The sequence below is a fragment of the Ambystoma mexicanum genome, chromosome 5q, assembly GCF_040938575.1.
Source record: "Ambystoma mexicanum isolate Mex_15411 chromosome 5q, UKY_AmexF1_1, whole genome shotgun sequence".
Lineage (NCBI taxonomy): Eukaryota > Metazoa > Chordata > Amphibia > Caudata > Ambystomatidae > Ambystoma > Ambystoma mexicanum.
The window spans coordinates 697,376,800-697,397,054 of NC_090933.1; positions in this window are offsets into that span (position 1 = coordinate 697,376,800).

Consider the following 20,255-nt stretch of genomic DNA (forward strand, 5'->3'; position numbering starts at 1 on the left):
CTACAATATTCACATGGGCACGGACCCTGAACAGCACATTAGTTTGCAGTCCTCAGGGACCCACACTGTGGAAGATCGAGTACCCAATGAGATGCAGAGTATTGGCTGGGTGTCTTTTTTAGTTTTCAGCATTCAGATTAATATGTTCGGCAAAATATATTTTCCAATTATTATGAAAATAGAGCTTCATTGTGATCCAAAGAGTGGTTGCATATAAATGTATTTGCCGAGCGCTGGCCGGGCTCCATTTTAGGCTTTAGATTTTAGTTTTTAGTATCCAGATAAATCAAATAATATTTTTGGCAAAATATAGTTTTCAATAACTATGAAAATGCAGATTCTGTGTCATCCAAAGAGTGGTCTAATACAAATGTGTTGTTACGCTTTCTGAGGGTCCAGAGTTGTGGTTGGGATGTCTAACGGTAGAGCTTTGCCACCATCTAGGTTTGACAGCACCAAGGCCTGTTTGATGGATGTGAAGTCTGAGGCAGGGATGAAGGGTTTGATTTTGTACAAGAGTGGAAGCTGGTACTGTGCCGTTGCTGTCTTAGTTATGTGTGCATTTAAGGAGAGGTCACACACAATGGTGAAGCTGACAAACTTTGCACTAGGGCTATATTTTGTGGTGGAAGAAGCCATTGGAATCCAATTGTTTCAGCCATATTTGAACTTGGGTGCCTTTGGTGGCACCCCCAAGCAGAATGAGGGTTGTGTTTCAGGTAGGTGTGACATCTAGGATTGAATGGTGAACCAGTAGTATTTGAGTTGGTGAATGCCATTGAAGCAGTTAACCTCCAGACATAGCTAAGTGTCCGCAGCATATTGGTGGATTTTGATGTCAAAATTGACCAAGTGGCTCCATGTATAGGCTGAAGATTACAGGAGAGAAGATGTAGCCCTCTCGGATTCCAAGGTCAACAAACATTGTTGGGATCTACAGATGCCCAAATGGATGAACTGGTGTCGGTTCATGAGGTAGACATCAAACCATCAAAAGACTGTTGCATCGACTCCCATGCAGGAGGACTGGGTGTTGTGTAGCGCTTTGTGGTCGACCACAACAAATTCAGCAAAAGGTCAAGAGTGACCAGGAGCTATCAATAACCTGAAGGTGGCTGTCTCAGTGCTGCATCTTGGAGAGAGAATTCAGACTGTTATTCAAGAAGTCAAGAAGAAGGTTGTGCTGGATGATATTTGTATCTAGTTGGAGTGTGACAGAGTCTTCTTGATGACCTTGACAATGAAAGGTGAATGGGTGATGGGGTAGTAGTTTGCTAGGTCATCTGGGTTGAGTGGGGGCTCTTTTCAGGGCATCAGGGAAGACACTTGCATGAGTGAGGCATTGATAGTGTGGAGGAGAGGAGTGAGAGCATTATCAGTGGTGTTCTTCATGATTGAGGCTGAGATAAAGTTGTCCTCAGTTTTTTCTGTGTTTGGGTTTTCAATTCTTACAATCTTGCGACATGATGTGGCGCTATACCCGCGGTGTCTATGATGGGTAGAGTATCACCAATATAGCTTCAGACTGTGTCAATTGTGTCTAACACGATCATATTAATTACATTGCATCTCTCTGTGGATTCAGGAACTGCATAGATCAGTATGGGGCTGAAACAGTGCTCGTCAGCCATGATGAGTGCTCTGTTCTTGTTGGCGACGAGTAATGTGCTTTGGCTGAGGTGATGAGTCCTGTGGGATGAGAGGAGGCTTTTCAAGGTGGTTAGATCTTCTTGTGGATGTGCTGTTGTTGTTTGCATGTTTACTGTAGGTGATTTCGTCTATGTACCAGGGTTCAGATGGCTTGGTTTTGTTAGTTCATTGTTGTAGGGGTGTTTTGATGTTGACAGAATGAGTTAGTGTGTGGTTCACCTGATTGAGAAGGATGTTGACATCATATGAAGGAGTAAGGGTAGAAGCAAAGTTGGTGAGGTTTTATTTTAAGGCATCCAAGGAGACATTTTTGAATGAGCAATGAGGTGCCTTTTTCCATTTCAGTTTCCCATAAATCTGAGTGTTTTGAGTGATGGAGCTTCATAGGTATAACTGTGTGCTCTTTACAGTCAAGTCGTGTATGTGGAAGACAGTTGATTTCTGGGGATGTAGCGAATACTGGTTTGAGCATGCTGTCTGTGATGTTAGAAGGATCAATTAAAGATTGTGTGATGTGGATGGTGTCCAGCACAATGAAGGTTGTCTTGGTTGCTTGTGCTCCTGTTAGAGGTTTGTAAAGGCAGGGAGAGGGAGGAGTCACATAGAAGGAAGGAGAGAAGGCAGAAAGCAGTCAATGGAGCAGGTGGAAAAGAAGGCAATATAACAGACAAAATAGAGACAACAAGCACAGCCATCGGGTTTAAAGACAGAACATTGAAGAAGCCATCAAGAGGCCGAGCGGAGTGACAGACAGTAGTCACTGGAGATGGGAGAAAAGGAGTTCAAAAAACAGAAACAAAACGAAGACAAAAGTGAGACAAAAACACAGGTTTTTAAAGGCAAGGTTGGGCAGATGTCACACAGAGGGAAGGAGGCAGAAAGAAACTACAGGAGAAGCAGAAACAAGAGAAAAAACAAAAGACAAAAACAAAAACATAGATAAGAAGAACATGCAAATGGTTTTAAAAGCAAGGAGGGAGAGGAGCAACATGAGGGAAGGGCAGGAACCATTTACAGGAGCATGAGGGAAATGAGGGGAAAGCAGAAAAAATTGAGACAGTAAGCACAAACATGGGGTTTTGAAAGCAGGGAGAAGCCACACTGAGGGTGGTAGCAGAGGCAGAAAGCAGTCACAGGAACAGGGGAAAAAGAGGCAACATTGAACCAATATGGAGACAAAAGGGAGACAAAGCCCAAACACGTAGTTTTATAGATGGGGAGGGGTAGGAGCGACACAGAGGAAGACAGGGTTGGCAAAAAGCAGTCACAAGAGCTGGAGAAAAAAGGAAGAAAGAAACAGATATAACATGGGGTAACAAGTGCAAACACAGGTTTTTAAACGCATGGAGGGGGAGGAGCCACACAGAGGGATGGAGGAGAGGCAGACAGAAATCACAAGAGCAGGGAAAGGAAGAAGGAAAAATGGAGGCAAGCATGAAAATAGGGTTTTACAGGTAGTAACCGTGGAGCCACAAAGAGTGTGAGGGTGAGGAGGCCGAACTCAGTCACACGAGCAGTGGAATGAAAGAAGGAAAAAACTGAACCATGTTGTGGCTGTACCAATAACATGAGGGAGCAGAGCCCTCTTGTACACTGCCAATGGCACCCAGGCGGCACCATGGGTCATGTAAGAGAGAGAAATACCTCAAGCCACTTCCTCATATACTGTCATCGTCCCTTATGCATGTCACTGTTCACACTAACAGAAATCTGGCTGTGAGTTAGGCAAACACTAACTTTGTTTCCGTGAGGCTATGGTACCTCCCATGACACCTGTTTTGCATTAATTACTCTTCACTATATTTTCGAAGAAGAGTCTTAGTGTGAAGCTTAACGTGTAATGAAAATGTATCACTTGATAGATGAGGTGAATGAATCCTAGCACTAAACATAACCCATTGCTCAGGATTACAGTGACACACTGGGAACCATGAGAATGGTATTTCAATAGTTCTGGAAACATCTTCCATGGTATGTATTTATACGTTTTGAATCACCTGTGAAATATGTTCTGTGTGAACTGGAAGTATGTGAAAGGGTGTAGAGTGGATCACACGTAAGGGGACATGACTTTCTGTCACTGGAATACCAATTCACAGCCCTGGATCTGGTACTTAGGTCTGACGCATTCAATTGAAGTTGCCCAACATCACAACTTATAGAAGGTGTTACTTTGTTAAATAAATATCACTTTAAAAGTGTCACCCCAAGTGACATGGACTAATCTGCTCTATCTGCAAATGGACAAACATGTACACACAAACTCTTTACACTTGATAGGTTTTCATGTGTGGGAGCTTAACCTACTCATATGTCATCCCTTAGTCGACGAGCATCACAAGCTGCTTTAGCCAACACACCTGTCCTCAGATGGGTCAAATTGTCCTCGTACTCACTAAGACCTCCTGCATGTCGGTCTCTCTTGGAGGCAGGAACTGAGGTTATCCCATATAAACAACTTGCCTTAAGAAATGGTCTGACGTAGCAGTTTGAATTTCTTGAGTCTATTCACCACTCTCCCCGTCCACCCCTGTGCCCTGCATATTGTACCCATGTTTCTTTACAGTGAGCCCATAGGAGATATGAATTACATGGGGAGCTGTGTGTGTGCTCTCTTTAGTGTACCATAAATGAGGAATGGTGTAACGCTCACCTGATTCTCGCAGAGGCGCCAGTCTTGACTGGGCGACTACCGTATCTTCAAAGGTGATATGTAGCACCTGGTTGGCTCTTTGGGCTGGACCTCTGTGCACTGTATGCCTGACTTCAAGAGTAAGATGTCTGCAGACAGAAAATATGGAATTAATGAACTGGGGTTATTGGGATGTCCCTATCTCTTTCCTTTTTGCTCTCCTGTAGACCCCCAAAGGTTAACGCTCTCACCTTAGGTAAGTGAATGCCGGGCTCTCCATCTGCCTCGGGGCAGGGTGCTGTAACCAGTTTCTTCACTGGATCGGTAGCGCAGGCCTCTTGACTTCAGAGGACTGCTGTCCGTCGTTTACTGCACGAACGGTAATTTTCGAGTAATTCTATTGTCTTTAAAGTCTTTAGCAATGATGTCTCTTGTTTTGCAGGTTCCGGCGATGGCGGATGACGGGCTGAAGTGAGTTGAAGATGGAGTCCGTGTGATGAATAGAAGCGCCTGGAAGCACGTAAGTAAGCGCTTGTTGCCTGCTTCACGATGCGCTCTAACTGTGTTTTATTTTGCAGGTACGAGTTCGGAGCGGCTGCAGGGTGCCGGAATACCCACTGGGGTTGATGTGGAAAGGAGTAATGGCTCGTGAGTATTAAAGTTCCCCAATGTCTTTAAACGCACCTTGTTTTGTCTTTCAGATGCAGGATGCAGCGCCGAAGGCCTCCGGAGCGTGCGAAGAGTCGGTAAGCTTTTGTCTTTCAGATGCCGGAATGCAGTGTGAAGACCTCCGGAGCGCACGAAGAGTAGGTAAGCCTTTGTCTTTCAGATGCCGGAATGCTAACCTGTTCTTTCTTGTCTTTATAGGTGTTGCTGAAGACTGGATTCAGGATGGTAAGCCTTTTTCCTTAGGCCCAGGATCCGATGCAGAAGACACGATGAGCGTTCTGCTGCAGAGGATGCAGAATAACGCAAAGCAAGATTCATCCACCGGGTGTGGTTTAAATAGCCTCCTGTAGTGCTTAGGTGTCTCCTTCCACAGCCACGCCTAGGTAAGAAAAGAGTTCCTGCTTTCCAGAAGAGTTCCAGTGTTCTGAATCTAGGGAGTGGCTCCTGCCCCACCCAACAGGAAAAGTAGTTCCAAACAGAAGAGGATCAGAGGCTCAGCTGGCAGGCAAGTAAGCAGCATGGTCTGCTGCAGGTAAGTCCACCCAAGCATTATGAGCCCGGCGCTTCCAGCGCTGGGACTGGGCATATTTATGAGCCTGGTGCCACTGGCGCCAGGACTGGGTCCAAAAGGTCCCAATTGGGACTGGTTGGCCCTCGGAACCTGGGTTATGGATCTGCTTCCAAGGGAGTTGGGAAAACCCTGACCTTTTGGAAGCAGAGATCATGACAAATGGGTTTACTGGCAGCAGGGTAAAGCTAGGCTTTTTCTATGTGATGGATGAGCTAATTTTAGGGTTTGGCAAATAGAAGGCGCTAGCCACCTATGTGGCAAAACTATTGGAATTGGTAAAGAGGCTAGAAGAGCAATCTGGCATCTGAGGAGGGACAGCCTGGAGGTGTTATTCGGTTAGAAACCCACCCATTACACAACCATGACCAAGCTTGTTCTGTAGGATGTTATAAATGGGTGATTTCGGGGGGCGCTGTTGCGCGCAACTAAAATGGCCGCCTGATTAGAGTGCTCCGATCCCGAGGACATCCTTATCATAAATTGATCCTTTTTGGGGCCGCGAAGATAGGAAGCAACTACATCTGCTGTTGCCAGCATTCTTGCTGCACGTTGTGTGCAAATCCTGTGTGAAACTGCGGAGGCGCGGCTGAGTTCTGGGCCTCGTTTCGCAGGGCGGCCGCTCGGCTGACTGCAAGCCGCCCCTGAGATCCGGAAGGTTCACACGCCAGACCGAGGCTATGCAGATGCCGGAGGGCCGTGTGGGGAAGGGGCGCTGGTCTCGGCGGCGCTTCCTTGATACGCGGGCCTACGGGCAGACCGTGTGTGTTGATGCCGAGGCCCCTGCAAGACGAAGTTTGGCTGCTGCTACTGCCCACCTCCCGAACAACGGCTGGGTCGACGCGCGGTCTCCCACGCAGGGCCCCAGCTAGCTCTGTGGGGCTGCCGCCAACCAGGTTCCGACTGGAGCTACGAGAGCAGGTGAGGGGCTTGAAAGTGCACGGACCCAGCTGCATCGGAGTGCATACCCTTCTTCCCGTCTATCGGAGACGCTGATTAATGTGGGAGAGCACATTACATCCGTAGACTTTGCGCTATATTATACTGGCAAAACGACTCCTTTGGGTTTTGAGAGTCGATATACCGGCACTCATCGTGTACTGTAATAGAACCAACTGCGCGAACGATACTACACCATCGTGTGAGCCTGGCCTGACTCACGTCAACGGTCCTTGTTCTGTAAAGACGGCTCATGGGCCGATACGAGAAGAAAAGCGCAGGGGGGAAAAAAACTGGCCCGATGGACTCTTTTGCCAGCTCCCAACCTCAGGGGACGCCGGCGCCCACATCCATGGAAAATGACATACTTGCTGAGACCGGGCATGATGCCAGAGAAGACCGTCTTATGACCATGGTGCAGAACGGCTTCCTAGCTGTGAATGTTAAGTTAGACGATATTGTTTCAAACATCAGCTCCCTCAAGGCTAGAGTGGAAAAGGAAAGCTCTCGCATTACAGAGGCCGAAAGCAGAATCAGTACTAATGAAGATACGATAACACAGCATGGCCGGGATATAGCACAGCTTAAGGGTGAACTGCGCAACACTCAAGCAAAATGCGAGGACCTTGAATCTAGATCCAGGAGAAACAATATCCGTGTTGTCGGCGTTCCAGAATCCTTCTGCAAGGGCCCGATGGAGAGACAGGTAGAAGCCCTGTTGAAAACCCTTTTGGGAACGGAATCCTTCTCTGACCACTTTCTGGTTGAGTGGGCTCATCGTACACTTGCGCCACCGCCCAAGACTGGGGCACCACCACGCACGATCATTGTCCGTCTCCTCAATTATAGAGACAGAGACACGGTGCTCAGGCTGTCCAGGGAAAAGGGCTCTCTACAGTACGAAGGCAACAAGGTCCACATATATCCTGATTTTTCGACAAGCGTCCAGATGCAGCGCAGATCCTACGAACAGGCCAAAAAGCTCTTGAGACTGCGCCGTGTCCCGTACGCCCTCATCTTCCCGGCGAAATTGCGGATCCAACATGGAGGCAGATCGCATTTCTTTGAGAACCCGGCAGATGCCATTTCGTATATTGAGTCGTCCATCCCCATGCCTCCGGAAGATTATCCACGAGATCGAAATAGGCCCCCGCGACGGGGGGGTGACATCCCGGACTCAGCAGACTGAATTGAGATTATGGGAACATCCTGTCCAAGTCATATGGCTGACCCTCTTGGGTATAACGGCCCCAGTTGTTATTGTTTTGGAAAAGTAGGGATCGTGAGCCTCTACTGATGGAGGCCTGGCGACTGCGACTAGCGACCCTCAGGAACGTTCCACAGGTTATGGGGGAAGGGATACATCATCGGGTTGGGGTTGATGGTGAGGGTGGGGGTTGGGGAAGGGCACAAATGGTTGCCATACTTGGCAAATGTTTTAAAATGCAGAGTCAGGTTGCAACAGGTACGACAGTTACGGTTTGTGGCATGGGCGAACTACTTCACTCATTGATATTGACATTATATTATGGTACTGAGTGACAAAGTTGTAAGTGTTAAACTCCTTTCATGGAACATACGAGGTTTGAACAGCCCAATTAACTCTAGGAAAATCGCAGCATATGTTACCAGACATAGCCCCCAGATTATATTGTTGCAGGAGACGCACGCACTAGGGCAGGTTTGCTCCAATTTCCTGGCTAGGTGGGGCCCTCTGAGATATTACACCGAATACTCCTCCCATCCAGAGGAGTCCTCACCCTTATACATCCGAAACTGGGCTTCCGCACTCATGACGTTAAGATTGATCAACAGGGAAGATATGTGCTGGTATGGGGAGAGTTGGCAGGGCGGAATATGGTTTTGGTCAACACGTACGGCCCCAACATGGATGACCCCGAATTCTATAATGCTATACATACTATGTTGATTGAAGCTGAAGATAGTGCGGTGGTCTGGGGGGGAGATTTCAATACAATCCTTGACACATCTCTTGACAGGTCTACAACGTCATACAGACCCTTAACCCGAGCTGCATTGGCCATATGACAAATAATGCAACAAATGACTATGGTAGACATCTGGTGTGAGTTACACCCCCTAGAGCAGCGCTTCACATTCTACTCATCAGTGCATGATTCAGAGTCCCGAATTGATTACTGGTTAATGAGCTCCACACTTGTGAATATGGTCCAGCATTGTGAAATGTACCCCCGCACCCTCTCAGATCACTCCCCTGTGTCACTTACTCTAAGTGTAGATGAAGCTGTCCCCAGGGCCAGACGCTGGAGAATGCCCCCTGCCCTACTTAGAGACCTGAATGTCTGCGCATCATTGCGTACTGAAATAGAGGAATTTTTTCAACTAAACGAGGGGTCGGTGAAACGGTGCGCCACGTTATGGGAAACATTTAAGGTGTGGGTTCGGGGTGCAATTATGGCTAAAACCACAGGATTACTTAAAACAGTTAGACTAGAGTTGGATACCACAGAAGCCAAACTCGAGCTCCTGGAGTTTGAAGACACCTGTACACATAGTAAGGAGGCCCTTCTAGATATCCACACAACATTGGCAGACTTTAATAAACTTGCTGCAAGGGAGGTACAGTATATGGCTGCCCCGATCCGAGCTCATAGATACGGGGAAAGTAATAAAGCAGGGAAACGTCTGGCCCAGACGCTCAAAACCGAGCATGGTCACCCCCCCATAGCAGCCATCCAGGCGCCTAGTGGGGACATAGTAAATGGTGAACTAGAAATCAATGACATGTTTGCTGCATTCTAAAAAGCATTATACTCTAATAGAGACACCAAAACTAAAGAAGAAATAGCAAGTTACCTGCATGTTATTGATCTCCCGACCTTGACCTCTGATACGCGCATGTTATTGGATACACCCATAACACTAGATGAAATCACGGAGGCAATAAAAGCGTTAACCTCTGGTAAGGCCCCTGGTCCTGTCGGACTCGGCGCCGAAATTTACAAAGAATATCACGACGTACTCGCCCCTCTTTTGCTGATGGAATGTGGTATACTACCAGACACCATGCGAGAGGCAGTCATAACTGTGCTGCTTAAACCTCGTAGACCCCCTCATGATATGGGGTCATGTAGACCCCTTTCGCTTATTAACACAGATGCAAAGATTTTCGCCAAAATCCTGGCCACCAGACTGTTGCCCTATATGCCCATACTGGTGGATCCCGACCAGGCGGGCTTTGTAACTACGAGGTCTACCGCTCTCAATCTGCATAGACTCTTCGGAGTTATGGCACATATAGATCCGGCGGCAGACGCGGTGGCGGCCTCCCTTGACGCCGAGAAGGCGTTTGACTCTGTTTCCTGGGTCTATCTGTTTCAGGTCCTTGAGAGATTTGGGTTGGGAAGCTACTTTGTCAACTGTGTTAAGCTATGTACACCTCCCCTGGAGCGAAATTACTAACTAATCAAACCATGTCGTCCCTGTTTCGTCTGGGTAGAGGCACAAGATAGGACTGCCCCTTCTCCCCAATCCTTTTTGCGCTTACCATAGAACCCTTGGCTGAATATGTCCGACAACACCATGCATGTAGAGGCCTTCGCATGACTGAGAAACCGCAAATGATCTCCCTATATGCGGACGATACCCTATTATACATTAGGAACCCGGAAGTAAACCTAAGGCCAATCATGTTAGAGGTTGAGACGTTCTCCGAATACTGGGGATACAAGATCAACGTATCCAAGTCGGAACTGTTCCTGCTCACGCCCAGTACTAGAGAGATGTCGGATACACACGGATTCAAATGGTCACCTATACACATCCGCTATTTGGGGATCATGGTTTCAAAAGACTGGAGCACACTGTACACGGAAAATCACGGTGAACTGTTACTATCTCTTACAGCTAAACTACAATCTTGGAATAGGCTCCCCTTATCCCTATATGGGCGAATATCCTTACTTAAGATGACTGTGTTACCCAAACTCCTATATTTCTTTTGCTATATACCGATCTGGCCGGGCAGAGCCTTCTTTAATAAACTCAACACTCTAACCACCACTTTCATATGGGGAGGGAAGACGCCTAGGTTGAAATGGTCCAAAATGACAGAACCCTTTGAAAAGGGTGGGATTGCAGCCCCAGACTTCGAACTCTATTACTTAACATCTCAGGCACACTTTGCGAGACACTGGTTTGATCCGGAATACACTGCTCCGCACATCCCTCTGGAGAGATTTGCAGCTTCCCCTATAGAACTACGAGCGGTCATGTTCAATCTTAAACGAAAAGAGCCATGCAGATATGACCCTGTCAACGCCACTGTTCGCGCATGGTCTATGATATACAATAGGCTCGCCCTTACAACCCCGTATGATCCAGAAGTGCCACTATGGAACTTCCCAGGCATAAGCCCCACGTTTGATAGGGCCCTCCAAGGTGCTTGGGACCCACAAAAGCAATTTCGAATGCGAGATATGTTTCCAGAATGGAAATACTGTGCTCTCGACGATTTTATTGGGCCGGTGGGTGGAGATCACCTTAAGCGATTCCAGTTTCATAGAATGAGGCCTGCCTTTGCCGCTAAATGGCCCTCGTTCCCTGAGGAACCGGCCACACATGAATGTATTGCAGCCATGACGGAACCAGGTGGACATAGTAAAAGTCTGTCTGCGCTGTACAACCTTGTTCAAAAACACTCCAAGTCAAGCAATTATATTAAAGGGAACTGGGAACGGGACCTGGGGGTGGAACTGGGTGAAGACACGTGGTTGAGATACTGCCAGTTGAGCAAACATGTATCCATGAACTCAGGGCTTCGGCTCATTCAGTTTAAGGTTCTTAACCAGTTACACTATACCCCAGCTAAATTGGCTAAATTTGTACAAGGTCACACAGGAAAATGCCCTAAATGCGATGCCCCTGATGCAGACTCTTTTCACATGTACTGGGCCTGTCCACCGGTCACTGCATTCTGGGGGGAGGTGGCGGAGATCCTGGAAGACATCACGGGGGTACCTGCCACACCTTCCCCACTGAAATATATCTTTGGGGATATCGGTAAAGTCGCTACCACCACTAGATGATTATTTAATTTGGCATGTGTGGTCGCAAAACGTAATATACTGAAATGTTGGAAATCAATACATCCTCCAAAGCGGCTGGACATCTTGAAAGACTTGTCAATGATTAACGAACTGGAGGAACAATTTATTATAACATTATCATTGAGATGCCACCCCAAAGATATATGGGCACTGTTCAGGCTATATTTATGTAATATGATATCTGATGGAGAAGATAATCCAACGTCGCCACTCTAGTACTGTTGTGCAATGTGAAAACGTGCAACCTATACTGTTAATATGTATCTATGTTGTTGTGATCGATGTGCTTCGCCAACTGCCAACCAGTTTAGTACTGTTGTAACTCTGTGAACAAAAATAAAAATTATAAAAAAAATAAATAAATGGGTGATTTCTAATTCAGGGGAATGTTCCACCCGCCACAAACCAGGTAAGCACAATCAATTCTCCTTTATTTAATAGAGTTCTTTTTATGAATCTCAGATCCCCAATTTAACAGAACTGATTCCTTACAACTTACCTCCACTTTCAGGCCAAATACACACAAGGTTGCACAGAAGATATATTTATTAAACTAATAGAAATAATTGAATCAGATTGCGGATAAACACATTGCTAATGATGAGAAATTAGTAACACTCCAGTCACTTCAGTTTTCAATGCTACATTTATGAAATAGAGACTTATTGAAACAAACAGTACCATAGGTATCTATGCATTTAATTCACCCTGCACATTTAGACACCTTGGATTTGTTGAATGAGAGAGTCCAAGAGGAATTTCTCATTTCAGAAAACAACAAATTAGTTAAGACATCCCTGCCTATCCACTTCTCGCTACTTCCCCTTTCTTCTAAATACCACCACCCTTTACTCAATAGATGGGTCACAGTTTCAGCAGCATTTTAAACTCATTTGTTAATTTTGAATCTGATGAGTGCTGGAGAATGCTCTATTCTGGTGAATATAATGTCATTTCTGCCTATGCCTTGCATCTGTGGCTTAAAATTAACAAAGAGCACAACATTTTTAAGTCACCTCCTTAGGTAACTCTAGGGGAATGACCAATCAATTAAGTGTAATTTCTGAAATATCTAAGCAGGATTTGTATTATGAAATGAATTGTTTTTAAGTTTAAGCATGAAATGTAACCTGAAATGAGAAGTCTTCTTAATCGTTTTTTTACATCTATTTCTGTGTAATTTAAACGTTTTGGTGTATTGATGTTTTATGTGTGAAAAGACCAATTGTGTATTAAATGCACAAAATAAAAAAAATAAAAATAAACTCAATTGCAAGAAATTATTGGACCTTTGGGTATGTGAATGGCTTGTAGAAAAGAAAAGGTGTGTTCAGTAGTATGTTTCCAACATTCCCCTCAGTGATGTTTCTATTCAATTACCATGCAAAATTGACCTTTCTCAATTTCGAAGGGCACTTTGAACAGCAGAAAAAAATGGACAGCGAATAATCATCCTCTCCCTTTTATCTAGAGCAACTTAGCTTTAACAAAAGTATTTAACTTGATGGTATTTCCAGGAAGTGATTTGAATTACTTTATTTTTCTAGGTATGCACATAGTGTGATGCCCCATGCTCTTCTGTACTTGTACAATGCACAGAGAAGGAGTCAGGGGATCTCACTTTCTACACATCAATAATGTATGTGTTTCCAGAAACACATACACTTTCTGAAATGATCCCCAACTTCACGAGAAGCACAATTAATGCATCTATTTCTAACTCTCAGTACTAACTAATAATAGGGGCCGGGATTTACTCTAATTCCATTTATAGGATCACTCCCCACAAGATGAATTCATCACTCACAATTTCTTTTGGCTGAATCACAGACAGATGGGCACCCTCTTAAGGATTGCTTCAATTATCCCGCTCTGAGAACAGGTGGGTGTCAGCCAGTGGGATAGGACCAGCTTTCCTACTCCGCCTGTCTGCTGTCACTTGCACTGAAGGAGGTCTGGGACTTGAACTCCTGCTAAGTCTCATTTTCAGGGCTCTGATAATCCAAAATGAGCCAAAAAAGAGCGCAATCAATTCCATCTCCTTCTGGTTATAATCAATCCTCCTTTCTCTCCTTCTTCCCCATCAGTCAGTGAGTGAGCAAGTAAGTTTCTTGAGTGAGTGTCCATGCTTAAGTGTCTGAGTCGCCCCAGTCTGTGTGTGTTTGAAATTTTATAGAACAGAAAACCCAACCTTTTTGAGGTGTGCATACTTTCCCCAATCTAATTGGTCAATGTATATTATTGGACAATGTTCCCAATGTAACATCACAGCAGACCTTCCCTCGGTCACATTGGGCATATTAATGAAGGGGACAGTCAGTGGGAGCAACCTCTACACCCGGTTTCACTCCAACTTAATCTGATGTCATCACTGAGGTCTGTGCTTTAGAAAGTATCACATTCTTAAACATTAAATCCCACCTATGTGACCACTTTAATTATTTGCTCACCAGATTCACCAGATTCTTCTCTCTGGCATGAATCAATTGATGCAATTTTTATCGTTATATCAGAAATAACTTTGGAGTTATTGATTTTTCCCTTTATCTCACTTCTACATTCATATTCAAATTATCTTTCCATCTCAACATAATGGGCTTGTCCCTGCGAATGCTACAATATATGTCACACTAGCGTGTGCCCTTTCTTTGTACCAAAATGCACATTTGCCTAAATTGCATATTAAAACTACATTTAAAAAAATGTTTTTGGTCTATCTATTGGGGGATTTTCAGTTGAACGTTTCAACAGCTAGATGAGTTATCTAAGAGGTTTTGGTTCCAGAACTACAGGAGGTAATGTAAACAATACAATGTACATTTAAAAGGGCAGTTTCCCATGTACACATTTTGTATTACAATCACAATTCTTCTGCCTAGATACAGGGACTATGAACTTCATCATTTTCTCATGAGTCAGGACCTGGCAATCTGCTCTTGTTGACTCAGGCCTGACTCATAATCTTCATGGCTCAGGCCCTGACTGATGAAAAAGCCTTTGTAACTTGCACATCTGTGAATTTATGGTGTGACTTCTGTCTCATCTTGAAAAGTGTTCAGACATGCAGTCCTGTCAAGTGTTACATTCTTTCTTTCAGGAAGGCATGCAAGATGGTGTTATAAGAGTTGACTGAGCAGGGCCAAGGAGTCATCTGAATGTCATTTTTGTTTTTAATGTTCCCCCTACCAGACGCACAGTGCAAGTTATACAACTCCACAATTCAACATTGTAGCGTGGCCTGGTATGCTTCGCCTGTTTCATTATCTGCAGTGGGTAGCTTCAAAAAGTTTATTAGCTTAGGAAAGGAATGTATCTATCCTCCCATCCTGTATGCTTGGGGGTTTGGGATCTGTGTGAGTTAAAAGGATTCCCTTATGTCAGAATTCAGTGCTGGTTCCATTTAAATTTGGTTTCATAATGTGCCCATTTTCATAATATACCACAGTTCATAATACATTAGCTTATCCGACCCATATCAACAGTCCATATTCTCAACATTGGAAGGTTTCCTAATCCTGACTCTTTATGTCTGTATTTCACACACAGTAAAATGAAAATCTGATTTTCTTTCTATAACTGCTGTTATTTCTCCTCGGTGTAGGCAATTCCCCATTTTAACAAAAGTTGCAGGATATTTTCTTGTACTTGAAATATTCATCTCAAGTCTTGTTAACTTTGGTTTTAGGTGAAGAGGTCATGGATATCATTTGGTGTGTGCTGGCACAGAGTGCCAGTTGAGGAGAATGCATGTGCATGTGAAGAGTCGCCTCAATGTGTTCTGGAGTGGGATTTGTATGTGGTTGCGGTTAGAAAGTAACCCTACCTGAGAGAGGAGAGAGAAGAAATAACAGTCCGTGTGAGTTCAGGTGTAGGTTTAAATTACCAGTATTTGCATGCACATTAGGGTCAAACAGGCTGCAATATGGTGGCTGTGAGGGCACGGGGGATTAGAAAGTAACCATACCTGCAAGAGGGAGAGAAGAAATTACAGCGAGTGTAAGTCTACACATGGATGCTTGGATGCAAATGGGTCCACATCAAACACTGTTTAGTATATAATATGCTATTTTGGAACATGTGTGGCCAGTAAGTGAATTTCACTGTTTTCTATGCTTCTCTATGACCAAAGTAATTGTATTGTTAGCATGGTGAGTAATCTACCTACAGAATTAAATGGGAACTATCCATTGAATCTGCCCATAAAGGTGGGGGGGGGTCTGATTAACAAATCCTTGAAGAAATGACATTGTTTCTTTGCTTTTAGAGGAATTCCAAGCTCCTCATTTCCTTGGGTCCATACAATGCTCATACAGAATTCCCGTTTTATGATCTTATGTACTACAATTAATTGTAACTTTGGAGGGTCTAAACTTTATATAATTTGTTTGTTCATTTTCTTTCTGGGTTTATGATCTGGTGGTAACAGAAATGTGTACTTCTGCAATGAGATGACCAATAAATAAGGGAGTTCCAAGTACTGTGCCAACTTTTCCAGATGGTCTGACAGTCATTTCTCACTTTGTAATATTCTTTAATGTTTTTTTTCAATAAATTGGCATTCATTCCCTTGTTCATCAATTGTTCCATGTTTCAGTTTTTATTGGACCTAACATTACCCTTCAAAACCAACCTGGTAAGAAAACAAATAAACAATTCCTTGCATAGTCCGAATCAGTTATAAAATCTGCCTCCCTCAATTTGTGATTTGCACAGTTTATCGGTTGATGCATAGCAATTAATTCATCTACTTGAATAATATGGGGATCAATCTTTTCACCCTGAGAAGGCACTGGAAATTCATGTACCCATACATCACTGACACTGGCAATATGTCCTTGTTTTTGCCTTCATCGTTCTGATAGGAACACCCATCAACAAAGACATTTGGGAATCTCTCAAAAAGACTTTCACTCTATACTTTGTGAGGGCAATTTAAGGTACCCTAATCTCTTCAAGTATCTTCATTCTCGTTTTCCGCTTCTGCACGATTTTCTTTGACACAATTGTGAAGTTCAGCTAAACCTTGTGCTACTAATCTCTTCTCAGTTTGAGCACATCAGACTTCAAAGTGGAATCATTGCATAGCTATTAACCATTAAGTGATTATGTAGATTGATACATATCCTGCTGGTAAGTAATACTAGTGCAAAAAGCAGGCATATTCCACAGGAAATCACTGGTTTTATGCCAGCATGAAAATCTCCTGCTGGTGTAAAAGGAAGAAGGTAGGCAGGGGGTGAAAGGGAGGCAGAAACATAACTCTCATTCCACCCCTGGTGTCTGCCTTCAAATACAATCAAAATTCTGGGGAGCGTGAATAGAGGCATTAAAACAACACAGTTATGCCTGTCTTTAACATCTCCATTTACGCTCCGTGGGATCTCAACAATGAGCCCTATTGAGTGGTTAGATTATTTCAGCATGCTGTTTGATACCTTTTTGGCTATATTTAGTTGTTCTTTATAGACCTAGTAATGCTTTGAAGGTGGTAAGATCTTTCAATTCTAACAATCCTTGAAGCTTTGTTTTCTTCAAGGGTTTAAACAGCTGGCAGTTCTCTCGTAGCCTAAGAAATGCACTTTTGTTCTATGCATTGGGCTTCCTCGAGTGAGGTTTTAACACTGGCATCTTTTAATTGTGCTAATGCATGTTCTAATTCTGCAGTGCTCATTGAGTGTTTATCTTTCTACCAGAATGTCATCCACATTGGGCAAATTGCTCATTCTTGTACATGGATATGAATGTTGTTGACCGAAGATGTTCCTGGACCACAGGTACACTCATGTAACCAGATGTTAGTTCAAGTGAATTGAACATGTTTGATCCTTGTCTTTGAAGAAGACCTTGCTCAATGAATGGTTTAGAGCAAACTAAAGGTACAATTGCCAATGACCTCTGGGTTTTATGGATCCTAAAATAGGATTGTTAAATGAACTATGCATGGGCCAGATTATTCATTTTGGTCCCAAATGTATGAAAATCTCAGAAATACCTATACGTGATGCAAGTGGCAGCCTATATTGTTTTACATTTAGTGAAGTATCACTTGGATCTATAGGGATGGTGATTTCACCGTAATATGGATCATGGGAATACACATTTTAAAATTCTGAAAATAAATTATTGTATTAAGACCTTTTCAGCAGCCTGCTCAATTTAATTTATTAATGAATATGATATTTGTGTGCATGCATATATGATGACAAACCACCAGCCCCTCCTAAAGGGGCTTTTCCAGAAGAGTTTATATTACTTTTTGTGTGTAACAATAAACTTTCATTTTGAACATTTTCTCTTCCATGTGTATACTACAAATACACAATAAACAGACTTTCAGTGCTAGTTGACAAAGCTTTTGTGATTTTCATCAATTTGGAGTAGTCATTTTCATCAGTAGATGGCAGTGAACATATGACTCACATATGCCAATTCCAATTAAATGTCCTGTAAACTGCCACAATAATTTCAATATGACCGCAGCGATGGGTACCAAAGGACCATTCCTTGTAGTTAATCCTTGTTGATAGATCTTTTGGTTCAAATGTATAAAGGCATCCTAGTCAGATATAACTCCTTTTCTCAACTGCCATGAGAGGAAACTCTGTTGTAAATGCCAGAATGAGTGTTTATTTTCTTGCTTGTATTTCAACTTCATAAGGAAGAATCTGTTTGTATTAAGTGTCTGTTCATTACTAGTGAAGGAAACAGGCTCCTCCCCCACCCCTGGTTGACCAAATCTAGTTGTTGAGATCAATTGTGGCAGCGATATGATGCAACATTTTCTGGACAAACACCACATTATTTGTGATGTCATTGACAATAAAAACATGTTTCATTTCTTTGCTTCCAATTAAAGTTCTCAACAAATCTTTTCCAATGAGTGGTACGCTTATATTGCTGTAAACTGATCACTCATTGTGGCATGTTTATATCGCAATCCTAGAATGGCTTTATCTGGTTCATGACATTCAAGAGGATGCACTTAGAATATAATTTCCTACTGGCTATTCTCAATCTTAGCAAAGACAGAACAATTTGAAGTCATGTTGGAATATATTTGGATTTTCGATTCACCTTAGTGATCCATTTTGTTTAGTCTGATCTGATACGTATCCACTTGTTTTTCGGGTGAGTTCTGAAATGTCATGAAAGTAATTTCAGCAAATATTTTTAGATCTATTTATATACAGTCCTGTGTTTCAGCTATCTGGGGACAATGGGCCTCATTACACGGTAGGCGGTAAGGGTTTACCGGTAAGGGCACCGGTACCGGTAAACCCTTACCACCTTACTACGAGGTCCCTTTGCGGGTCCTCCCTTAACGCCTGGTTTTTCCAGGCGTTAAGGACGGGACCCGCAAAGGGACCTCAGAGCTAATTACGGTACCACAATTTGTGGTACCGTAATTAGCACCTTCCCCATTCCCATTATGCCCTATGGGGGCAAAAATGGGAATGGGGAAGGGCCTTGGTGAATGGGGAATTACCGCCCCCGCTCACCTTGGAGTAGGGCGGTAATTCCGCCATCCACCAAGGCGGACTCGGTACGGTACCGGCGGCAACCATGGTGCTAATAGCGCCATGAGGCCCAATGTCTATTGTGTTGATCCTATGGATCACGCCTTGGCTGAAAAGTGTTTTGTTGTTGTTGTAAGTGATCCCATAATGGAAACACATAATGCATGATCAGACTCCAGCGCACATCATTTGATTTCCCAATAAGACAGGCACATCAGCCTTTTGGCTAGAAACCACTACCAAAGATCTGTGTTTTGTCTAATGCCTGCCAACTTTAATGCCAGTTTATCCAGCAAGGGCTTTTTCTAACTATTATAATATGTAACTGGGATCTTCAATGGAGAAAAAACGAGTTGTCATTTGGGTTGTAAATTATGATTTAGCTTTTGAAAAATATGATAAGAAAGAACAATACTTTGTGTATCAGAAACAAGCACAGCGTTACATGTGACACTATTTAGCAGTATTATTGTGGTGTTATGTACCTGTTCCATGGGCACCACTGGGGGGGGGGGGACGGCCTGCAGCCCCAGTTAACGGCCTGAGCAAAGCGAGGGCCATTTACGTGGGCCCAGGGCCATTACCCCTGGTGTTGCCTATGGAACGGGTACATAAGGCCTTTAGCACCCCGGGTCACCAAAGCGGCAACCCGTGATGCTAAAAAAAGCATTTTTCTTCATACAATGGGACGCTAAGTGCGTCCCGTTGTAGGAAGGAAAACCCTTTACAAACATGGCAGCCATTGAAAGGGAAGGCGGGGCTCCGCACTGAGCCCTTTTTCCCTTTCCATGGTAGCTGTGGGGAGCTGAGAGGAAGGTGCGACTGAGGCACTGAGGGCTGCCGCAGCTGAAAAAAGTTGTGTGGGGGGGTTAGTAAAGAAAGAAAAAAAACTATTTGGAGGGTGGGGGGAAGATGGCAGTGGGGAAGCCGGCCGTTCAGCGGCCTGGAACACGGGCTTAAACCAGTGGTTCAATCCACGTTCCTAGTTTTTAGATTGGATGGCTCCCCCGCCCATGGTGCTAATGAAATACATTTTCTATTTTGAAGTATTTTCATCTGGAAAAGGAGAGGAAAAATCATGTTGTAGTTCTTTGTATGCTGTATTTTACTGGAGAGTAGCTTTTGATTCAGAATTATGTGTTGTTTGAATGGTATTAATTCCAGAGAAAAATATAAAATTAATTATTATT